Raw genomic sequence first — 11,374 nt, forward strand, 5'->3', positions numbered from 1 at the left:
AACTTCATGATTTCTTACTAGATAATTACCTGATTTCCAACAGAAGGGAAAGACGAGCATTGTGAATGAAAATAAAATTAGCAGAATAGTTTTATTAGGATATTGTTGTTATTGCTGAGTCAAGTGGAATTATACCAGAGTCCATACCAAGATTTATTGCTTGCATGCATATTGATATTAATTTGAAGTATCTACAAGAGGTATCAGTTAATAAGTGTTTTATTTTGATACTTAAGGAGCAGTGAAATTGTTAGCAGCTCCTGGAAACAGTGTAAGATTATGAGTTGATTTAGAATAAATTATTCTATTTACAGCAATATGGGTTAAGCTTTACTTATCACAGTGATAATTGACAGCTTGGAAATGTTTCCCACGGGATTATAAAGTATGCCTTCCCTGTTTAATGTACTAATAACAAAAGAGTAAACATTATGGAGAGAAGAATTGGAAGGCACTGTGATGTACAAAATTGATTCATGACCTCCTAACTTTAACCCTGACAAGTGTGATTCACATTCTTTGAACTGTAACGGCAGCAAACAGGAATTTGATTCATATCTTTTCAACGATAAGAATGGCATTCTCTTGTGTTAATGGTCAAAATCCTTTGCTGACCTCCACTTGCAAAGTATTTCATTATGCTCCCCACACTCTTTGTATTGGATTGCAGCCTGCTTCTACAAACAAGCAAAATAGAGGTCATTTAATACATGATATATTCAAATTTAAAATTCAGACAAATCATAAAAGAAAAATGTCTTAAGTTTCTGCTCTGCCAATATGTGTAGCATTATAACTTTTCCTATAGATAGTAACAGATCTTATGAATCAATACTGTACCACAAGATGTTGATGTGGTTTCTGCAGTATTCTCCAAGGTGTGGAAAATAGAAGCTAATGGTAGAGGAAGTAATGTGTGGCTATGGATAGAAAATTGGCTGGCAAATGGAAAACAGAGTTCTGGCTGGCAGGAGTGGTGTGTCAGAGGGATCAAGTCAGGCCTCAACTTTTTACAATTTATCTCAATGACTTTGATGAAGGTACTGGAAGTATGGGTGCTAAATTTTCCAATGGTAGGTAAGAAAGTAAATTACAAGGAGGACATGAGGCCACCAAGGGATAGGGGTGAGTTAAGTGCATAGATAAAGATCTAGCAAATTGAGTATTATTTGAAAAAATGTGAAATCGTCCATTTTGGCAGAAAAATGAAAAGGACACATATCTTTAAACAGTGAGGGATCACAGATGTCTGAGATGGAGAAGGATCTGATTTACCGCATGATTTTGTAAAAGGCTAGGATTCTGGTACAGCAAGTAATTAGGATAAGTAGCAGTAATTAGGATAAGTAGTATTATTTATTGCTAGGGATATTAAATACAAAAGTAGGGAGATTATGCTTCAGCTATGAAGGGCATTGGTAAGACTGCATCCAAAGGACTGTGAACAGTATTGGTCTCTTTTTCATTAATGAAGGATGTTAATGCATTGGAAGCAAATTAGAGATACTTACAAGACTATTAACTGGAATGGGAAGGTGGACTTGTAGGGAAAGGTTGGACAGGCTAGGTTTGTATTTGCTGAAGTTTAGGGGACTTGATTGAAATATATGAGATACTGTAGGGTCTTGATATGGTGGATGCGGAGAGAATATTTTCTCTTGTAGGAGAAACTAGAACTAGGGCTCACTCTTTTAAAAATAGGTGGATACCTATTTAAGACCGATGAGGTAATTTTTTTTCTCTCTCAGATGGTCTTGAGCCTTTGGAAATCTCTTCCACAAATGCCATTGAAAGCAGAGTCTTTGAATTTTTTTTAAGGTTGAACATAGGACATAGAACAGTACAGCACAGTACAGGCCCTATGGCCCACAACGTTGTGCCGACCTACATAAACCTACTCCACAATCAATCTAACCATTCCCTCTTACATGGCCCATAACCCTCCATTTTTCTTACATCCATGTGCCTATCTAAGGGTCTTTATTGTCCCTATTGTATCAGCCTCTACCACCACCCCAGGCAGTGCATTCCAGGTACCATCCGCTCTCTGACATCTCCCCTAAACTTTCCTCCACTCACTTTAAACGGACATCCTCTAGTATTGGCCATTGCTGCCCTGTGGAAAAGGTGCTGGCTGTCCACTAATCTATGCCTCTCATAATCTTATGCACCTCCATCAAGTCGCCTCTCATCCTCTGTCGCTGCAAAGAGAAAAGCCCTAGCTCACTCAACCTTTCCTCATAAGACATGTTCTCTAATCTAGGCAGCATCCTGGTAAATCTCCTCTGCACCCTCTCTGAAGCTTCCACATCCTTCCTACAATGAGGCAACCAGAACTGAGCATAGTACTCTAGGTGTGGTCTAACCAGAGTTTTATAGAGCTGCAACATTACCTTGTGGCTCTTGAACTCAATCCCCCGACAAATGAAGGCCAGCACACCATATGCCTTCTTAACCACCCTATCAACTTGAGTGGCAGCTTTGAGGGATCTATGGACGTGGACCCCAAGATCCCTCTGTTCTTCCACACTGCTAAGGATCCTGCCATTAACCTTGTACTCTGCCTTCAAGCTTGAGTTCAAGTGAGGTAGATGGATTCTTGATAAACAGGGGGATGAATGTTTGCCACAGGTAGATGGGAATGCAAAATAGAGGTAATAATCACATCAGCCATGATCTATTTAAATAGTGGAGCAGGCTTGAGTTTTTCGGCTGTCGTGTCACTTGTGTAATCTGGTTCACAGCATATCCACACACTATTGTCTTCCAACTCAGAGCCCTGGCAGCACACTGCAGAGTTTAAAAGGCCTGTCTTCCTGCAGGAAATGAGATTTCTCCTCCTATCACAGGGATCTGGGGTAAATGCCTGTCATTGTATCCCGTAGCTGGTTTTTCCAGAATGGTGGAATGTAGTAATCAGAAGTTGGGTCTGTCAGGCCAAGTGCTCATCGTCAGCATCTAACGGAAACATCCACGTCCTCCACCATGGCAGAAGTTTATCTTCCAGCAGCTTGGTGGCAGCCATAAGTGAAGCACTGCAACATGATGATAATACAATGAAACTTACTTGGAAGGTAAGCACACTGGGGAAGCCTCAGTGTTAAGAGTTAGAGTCATAGTTTTACAGCATGGAAAGCAGGCCTTTTAGCCCAACTCATCCATGCCGACCAAGATGAGTTTCCTAAGAAGGTCATTGCTTGTCTAGTTTAATCTAGCTGTCATCATTTTACTAATTTGGCCCAAAACAAGAGAGCTTTTGTGTTGAGACTTTTGCTTTTTAAAAGATTTATTAAAGTGCTTTTATTTTAGCTTGAAATTCATGTGGTGAAGAAATTGTGCAGAGCAATGAGTGGCCATGCTCTATCGAGGGGGACAAATGCTTTGTACGGCAGTTCTTGCTTCTAATCCAAAGCATGAAAATCAGCCCTGGCAACGAGGAGAGAGATCACAATTCCTCCAGATGTAGGTGATAAGGCATTTACATTTGTCATAATAAAATGCAATACAGTGCCCTGGTTTTGAAGATATTATTGAAGGGGAAGGTAGTTTTGTCTCCAGTTACATGAGAGGGTCGGGGGTTAACTATACTCTCAGGAGGTGCAAGGTCATAGATACTGAACCTGTTCCCTGAGCTCTTGTAAGCAATAAGACTTCCGTCAGAGAGTGTGATATAGAGGTTGAGCATTAATAGCTCAATGTAATTATGTCAGAATAATTGCAGCTCTCAATATTACAGGGTCAACAGTTATTTGAATTATTTCCAGAATAATTCATGATATCTTACATTCTATTTGCAGACCCCCTTGCAACTGGAACAAGTTTTTTACCAGGATAAAATCAACAAAATCAATAGTCTGAGAGTCCATTAATTGGCTTCAGTCTCAACATTGTATCATCTTCAAGACCTTCTCCTCAGAGGATGTTAAGGCACTTGGGTGACAGTACCTCCACGTGATCAGACTCATTCTCACATTACCTTTAAACACAATCTTGATTAGCACAAGGTACGGCTTGAGATTCCCTTGGCTGACTTGGAACCCAATACTTCAGTGGCTGCTTCTCCGATGCACACAGGAAAGTCTGAAAAGGAAGCCAACCTTTAGCCTTCTAACCTTGCCCCTAGAATTAATTGCTTTCATGGAGATATTGATAATAAATTAGTTCAAATTGAATAATCAGCAACTGCCCTGATAGAGGGACTGATTAACACAATATTATACACAGATTTTCTTACAGTATAAAGATAGGTGGGAAAGTTGTGAGGTGGACATAAAAAAGTCTGCAAATAGGTTAAATGAATGAATGAAATATTGGCAGCTGGAGTGTAAGGTGGAGGAGTGTGATATCATTTACTTTAGTGAGAAGAATAGAAAAGCAGAGTATTATTTAAATAGTGACAATTGAGTGCTGGTGTTCAGAGAAATTAGCGTTTCCTCATACATGAAACACAGAATGTTAGCATATGGGTACAGCAAGTAATCTGGAAGTGAAGTGGAATGTTTGCCTTTATTGCAAGGGGGATGGAACGTGAAAGTAGGGAAGTGTTTTATAACCTGACACATCAGTCCATATCTCCTGTGCCCTTCCCACAATTTCACAAGTTTACCCTTCAGCTACTAATCTACTTTTTTTTATTTTTCTTGTTCAAATCTTTCAATCCATTGCCCTATTTAATCTTTCTGCAGGATCATTCTAATTTATGTAAAACTTGTTCTCTCTCAATTTGCCTTATACCGGAACCTGTTGCAGTATCCTGGGAATCTGAAACACTCCCTTTTACAAGTGTGTCCATCCTGGCACTATTTTAATCTGTTGGTCATGTATTCTGGCAGTGGGATGTCTCAAGTGAAATGTTAAACACTTACAGTCCAATAGTCAAGGGTTCTTATCTGTAATAGATCCCAATACATCTAGCTATCAGTAATTACATCAGATCCAGTGAGTAAGTAAAGCTTCTCATCAGTCTTGTGGTTTCCAATTTCTTTCTATTAGTTCAGGTTGAAGTTTGGGCCTGTTTACGTAGCAGAATCCCTTTGCTCATGTTATTAATTTGGATGTACTTGATATTGACATAAGTACCTAAAGTTTAGAAAATGTACATTTCCTCAGTATTTCATTGAAAGGGAAGTCAAATAGGAGTAGGACATGGGGAATGTTGATGAACAGAGGAACCTTCGGTTTGAGGTCCATAGTTCTCTAAAGTGGCAACACTGGCATACTTGCCTTCTCAGGTTGGAGCATAGAATTTAAAAGTTAGAATGTCATATTGCAACTTTACAAATGCTGATTAGACTGCACATGGAGTATTGTGCACAATTTTGGTCAGCACACTATAGGAAAGATGTGAATGCTCTGGAGAGGATGTAGAGGAGATTAACCAGAATGTTGCCTGCCTTGGAGGACTTTAGTTATGGTGGGGATTGGACAGATTGGGCTTGTTTTCCCTGGAGCAAAGGAAGCTGAGTGATGACCCAATAGAAGTATATAGATTATGAGGCATAAAGTAGGTAGTCAGAATCTTTTTCCCATGTCAAAAACAAGAGGGCATAGGTTTAAATTGAGAGGAAGTAGTGTAAATGGGATTTGAGGTGAACATTTTTTTTACACAGAGAGTGGTTGATACCTGGAACTCGCTGCCAGAGGAGATGGTGGAATCAGACACAATCACTACATTTAAGGGACATTTAGACAGCCACTTCAATACGCAAGGCATAGAAGGATACAGACCTAGTGTGAGCAACTGGGATTAGTGTAGATGGGTAAAAAGGTTGGCATATATTAATGGGTTTGAGATCCCATTTCTGTGCCACACAACTTTATGACTCTATGAACATTCTATTCTATTTACTATAGCAATATATTTATTTAAGATTTTAAAATAGCTGAATTTAACAACACAAAAACCAGTTATTAGAACCAACTGGTTTATGTTATACCCAACCCCTTTAATCTAAACAGTGACATATCCCACTGTTCTTTTATTCCTGTTTATTTATTTAAAATATGTTTATTTAGTTGCTCTTTAAAGTTGATACACTGATGAGGGAGCGCACCATAGATCTTCCAAACAAATAGACTGATTTAATAGAAGAGTTTATAGATTCTCTGGAACTGAAAAGAATGCTGATTTGATTGAAGAATGCATAGAGAAAAGCTATATCTGCAAGGTGGGGGTTCCCCAGGACTGTGGGGCCTGGTCTAAATATTAGGGCCAGGCATGTCAGGAATGAAGTTAGTAACCAAAGGACCTGTAGAAATTTAGAACACTTTTTTTGCAAACACAGCTGGTACTACATTAATTTTAAATCTGTGATTAATAGTCCTTTAGTACCCAAAGTATTAGGGGATATGGAGCAAAAACAGGTACAGTGGCATGCAGAAGTTTGGGCACCCTGGTCAAAATTTCTGTTACTATGAATAGCTAAGCGAGTAAAAGATGACTTGATTTCCAAAAGGCATAAAGATGACACATTTCTTTAATATTTTAAGCAAGATTACTTTTTTATTTCCATCTTTTAAAGTTTCAAAATAACAAAAAAGGAAAAGGGCCCGAAGCAAAAGTTTGGGCACACTGCATGGTCAGTACTTAGTAGCACCCCCTTTGGCAAGTATCGCAGCTTGTAAACGCTTTCTGTAGCCAGCTAAGAGTCTTTTAATTCTTGTTTGGGGGATTTTCACCCATTCTTCCTTGCAAAAGGCTTCTAGTTCTGTGAGATTCTTGGGCTGTCTTGCATTTACTGCTCTTTTGAGGTCTATCCACAGATTTTCGATGATGTTTAGATCGGGGACTGTGAGGGCCATGGCAAAACCTTCAGCTTGTGCCTCTTCAGGTAGTCCATTGTGGATTTTGAGGTGTGTTTAGGATCGTTATCTTGTTGTAGAAGCCATCCTCTTTTCATATTCAGCTTTTTTACAGATGGTATGATGTTTGCTTCCAGAATTTGCTGGTATTGAATTGAATTCATTCTTCCCTCTACCAGTGAAATGTTCCCCATGTCACTGGCTGCAACACAAGCCCAAAGCATGATCGATCCACCCCTGTGCTTAACAGTTGGAGAGGTGTTCATTTCATTAAATTCTGCACCCTTTTTTCTCCAAACATACCTTTGCTCATTGTAGCCAAAAACTTCACCAGTCCACAGGACTTGTTTCCAAAATGCATCAGGCTTGTTTAGATGTTCCTTTGCAAACTTCTGACACTGAATTTTGTGGTGAGGATGCAGGAAAGGTTTTCTTCTGATGACTCTTCAATGAAGGTCATATTTGTGCAGGTGTCGCTGCACAGTAGAACAGTGCACCACCACTCCAGAGTCTGCTAAATCTTCCTGAAGGTCTTTTGCTGTCAAACAGGGGTTTTGATTTTCCTTTCTAGCAATCCTACGAGCAGTTCTCTTGGAAAGTTTTCTTGGTCTTCCAGACCTCAACTTGAACTCCACCATTCCTGTTAACTGCCATTTCTTAATTACATTACGAACTGAGGAAACGGCTACCTGAAAATGCTTTGCTATCTTCTTATAGCCTTCTCCTGCTTTGTGGGCATCATTTATTGTAATTTTCAGAGTGCTAGGCAGCTGCTTGCAGGAGCCCATGGCTGCTGATTGTTGGGACAAGGTTTAAGGAGTCAGGGTATTTATAAAGCTTTGAAATTTGCATCACCTGGCCTTTCCTAATGATGACTGTGAACAAGCCATAACCCTAACAAGCTAATGAAGGTCTGAGACCTTGGTAAAAGTTATCTGAGTGCTCAAATCTCTTGGGGTGCCCAAACTTTTGCATGGTGCTCCTTTCCTTTTTTCACACTAAAATTGTACAAAACAAAAATAATACACTAATCTTGCTTAAAATGTTGAAAAGAATGTTTCATCTTTAACTTTATGACTTTTGGAGATCAGTTCACATTCTACTCACTTAACTATTCACAGTAACAGAAATTTTGACCAGGGGTGCCAAACTTTTGCATGCCACTATATGTAGAGTTAAAAATCAAATCGATCATGACCTCACTGAATGGTATTACAAGCTCTATGGTTTATATGGCCTATTCCTATTCTTATTTCTAAATGTATCAATGCAATCACCTCACCTATGTCAAATGGTAGAAATGTTCACATTCTCATCACTTTCCTAGTAAAGGATATTCTCCTGATTTCCCTATTGAATTTATTACCTTGTATTTCTGGCTCCTAGATTTGGCCTCCCATTCACAAATTTTAAAGACATTTATTTAGTCATCCCTCAGCTAGGGGGATGAACTGAGGGCTAGGGGGATGAACTAAGGGCTTGGATAAGTATGGGGGACTATGATATTGTGGCTATTACTGAGACATGGCTGACATCAGGGCAGGAGTGGATATTGGATATTCCTGGTTTTTGGTGTTTTAAGAGGGATAGGGAAGAGGGGAGGAGAGGAGGAGGGGTGGCGATACTGGTCAGGGACACTGTTACGGCTGTGGAAAGGATGGATGTTGTAGAAGGATCATCTCTGGAGTCCGTATGGGTGGAATTAAGGAACAAGAAAGGAGCTGTTACTCTACTAGGAGTATTCTATAGGCCCCCCGGTAGCAGTAGAGATATAGAGGAGCAGATTGGCAGGCAGTGTTTGGAGAGAAGCAAAAATAACAGGGTTGTTATAATGGGAGACTTCAACTTCCCAAATATAGACTGGAACCTGCTTAGTGCCAAAGGTTTAGATGGGACGGAATTTGTTAAATGTGTCCAGGAGGGATTCCTGACACAGTATGTTGACAAGCCGACTAGAGAGAATGCCATGTTAGATCTCGTTTTAGGAAATGAACCGGGACAGGTGAAGGATCTATTGGTGGGTGAGCATTTGGGGGACAGTGACCATTGGTCCATAACCTTTAAAATTGTCATGGACAGGGACAGGTGCAGAGAGGACAAGAGGATTTTTAATTGGGGAAGGGTGAACTATGAGGCTATAAGGAGAGAACTTGGGAGTGTAAATTGGGATGTCCTTTTTGAAGGAAAATGTACCATGGAGATGTGGTCGATGTTCAGGGATCCTATGCAGGATGTTAGGGATAAATATGTCCCGGTGAGGCAGGGAAGGAATGGCAGGGTGAAGGAACCGTGGGTGACAAGAGAGGTGGAAGACTTGTTAGGGAGAAGAAGGTAACATACGTGAGGTATAAGCAGCAAGGTTCAGACAGGGCCCGTGAGGAATATAGAGGAAGGAACTTAAGAAAGGGCTGAGGAGAGCTAGAAGGGGATATGAAAAGGCGTTGGTTAGTAGGGTTAAGAAAAATCCCAAGGCCTCTTTCAAGTACGTGAAGGGTAGGAGGATGGCTAGGGTAAAGGTAGGTCTGATTAAAGACAAAGGTGGGAGAATGTGCCTGGAGGCGGCGGAAGTGGGAGAAGTTCTCAATGAGTACTTCTCTTCGGTATTCACCAAGGAGAGGGGTCTTGATGACGCGGAAGGGAGTGCTGGTAAGGGTAATGTTCTCGAGGTTGTAGATATCAAGAGAGAGGACGTGTTGAAGTTGTTAAATAATATTAAGACAGATAAATCTCCGGGGCCTGACGGGATTTTCCCCAGGTTGCTTCGAGAGGCGAGGGAGGAGATTGTTGAACCACTGGTAAGGATCTTTGAGTCCTCGTTGTCCACAGGGATGGTGCCAGAGGATTGGAGGGTGGTGAATGTTGTCCCCTTGTTCAAAAAAGGTAGTAGGGATAGTCCAGGGAATTATAGACCGGTGAGTCTCACGTCTGTGGTGGGTAAGCTGTTAGAAAGGATTCTAAGGGATAGGATCTATGAACACCTAGAGAATCATGGACTGATTAGGGACAGCCAGCATGGCTTTGTGAAGGGAAGATCTTGCCTCACAAGCCTGATAGAGTTCTTTGAGGAGGTGACGAGGAAGATTGATGAGGGTAGTGTGGTGGATGTGGTCTATATGGATTTTAGTAAGGCTTCTTCAGAAGGTCAGAGGCCAAGGGATCCAGGGAAGCTTGGCTGTGTGGATTAGGAATTGGCTTGCCTGTAGAAAGCAGAGGGTTGTGGTGGAGGGAGTGCCCTCGGATTGGAGGGCAGTGACTAGTGGTGTCCCGCAGGGATCGGTTCGGGGACCTCTACTTTTTGTGATATTTATAGATGACTTAGATGAGGGGGTGGAAGGCTGGGTTAGTAAGTTTGCGGACGACACTAAGATCGGCGTTGTTGTGGATAGTGTGGAGGACTGTCGGAGCTTACAGAGGGATATTGATAGGATGCAGAGCTGGGCTGACAAGTGGCAGATGGAGTTCAATCCGGAGAAGTGTGAGGTGGTACACTTTGGAAGGACAAACTCCAGGGCGGAGTACTGGGTGAATGGCAAGGTACTTGGCAGTGTGGAGGAGCAGAGGGATCTGGGGGTTCATATTCACAGTTCACTAAAAGTTGCCTCACAGGTGGATAGAGCAGTTAAGAAGGCCAATGGGATGTTGGCTTTCATAAATCGTGGGATTGAGTTTAAGAACTGCGAAGTGATGATGCAGCTTTACAAAACTCTAGTTAGACCACACTTGGAGTACTGTGTTCAGTTCTGGTCGCCTCATTATAGGAAGAATGTGGAAGCGTTGGAGAGGGTGCAGAGGAGATTTATCGGGATGCTGCTTGGATTAGAGCATATGGAATATGAGGAGAGGCTTAAGGTGTTAGGGCTTTATTCACTGGAAAGGAGGAGGATGAGAGGAGACATGATAGAGGTATATAAAATATTGAGAGGAATAGATAGAGTAGACAGTCAGCACCTCCTTTCCAGGGCACCAGTGCTCAAGATGAGAGGGCATGGCTTTAAGGTTATGGGTGGGAGGTTCAGGGGAGATGTTAGGGGGAGGTTTTTCACCCAGAGAGTGGTTGGTGCATGGAATGCACTGCCTGGGGTGGTGGTGGAGGCAGATACATTGGACAGGTTCAAGAGTTTGTTGGATAGGCATATGGAGGAATGTGAGATAGAGGGATATGCGGGAGGAAAGGGTTAGATAGTGTGAGGGTGGTTTGATGGACAGCACAACATGGTGGGCCGAAGGGCCTGTTTTGTGCTGTATGGTTCTATGGTTCTATGGTATTCGAGAGAAAGTAGTCCCAGTTTATTCACTCTGTTCCAATAGTTACAAGATATCAGTTGTGGTATTAATCTTGTAAATGTCTTTGTACCTTTCCCATTATATTTAAATACTACCCATAACATGGAGACCAGAATTGTATAAAACCCAAGTGTGATCCAACTAAGATATAGGTATATTCCAGCAATATTATCAGATTAAAAATACACCCATTTATTTTCATTTTGTTGTCACAATGCAGAGCAGTCTGCCTTAAGCAAAATCAAGGTAAAAAGATTATAGATTCTCTGGAATTGAAAAGAATGCTGAT

The sequence above is a fragment of the Pristis pectinata genome, chromosome 10 (assembly GCF_009764475.1).
Source record: "Pristis pectinata isolate sPriPec2 chromosome 10, sPriPec2.1.pri, whole genome shotgun sequence".
Lineage (NCBI taxonomy): Eukaryota > Metazoa > Chordata > Chondrichthyes > Rhinopristiformes > Pristidae > Pristis > Pristis pectinata.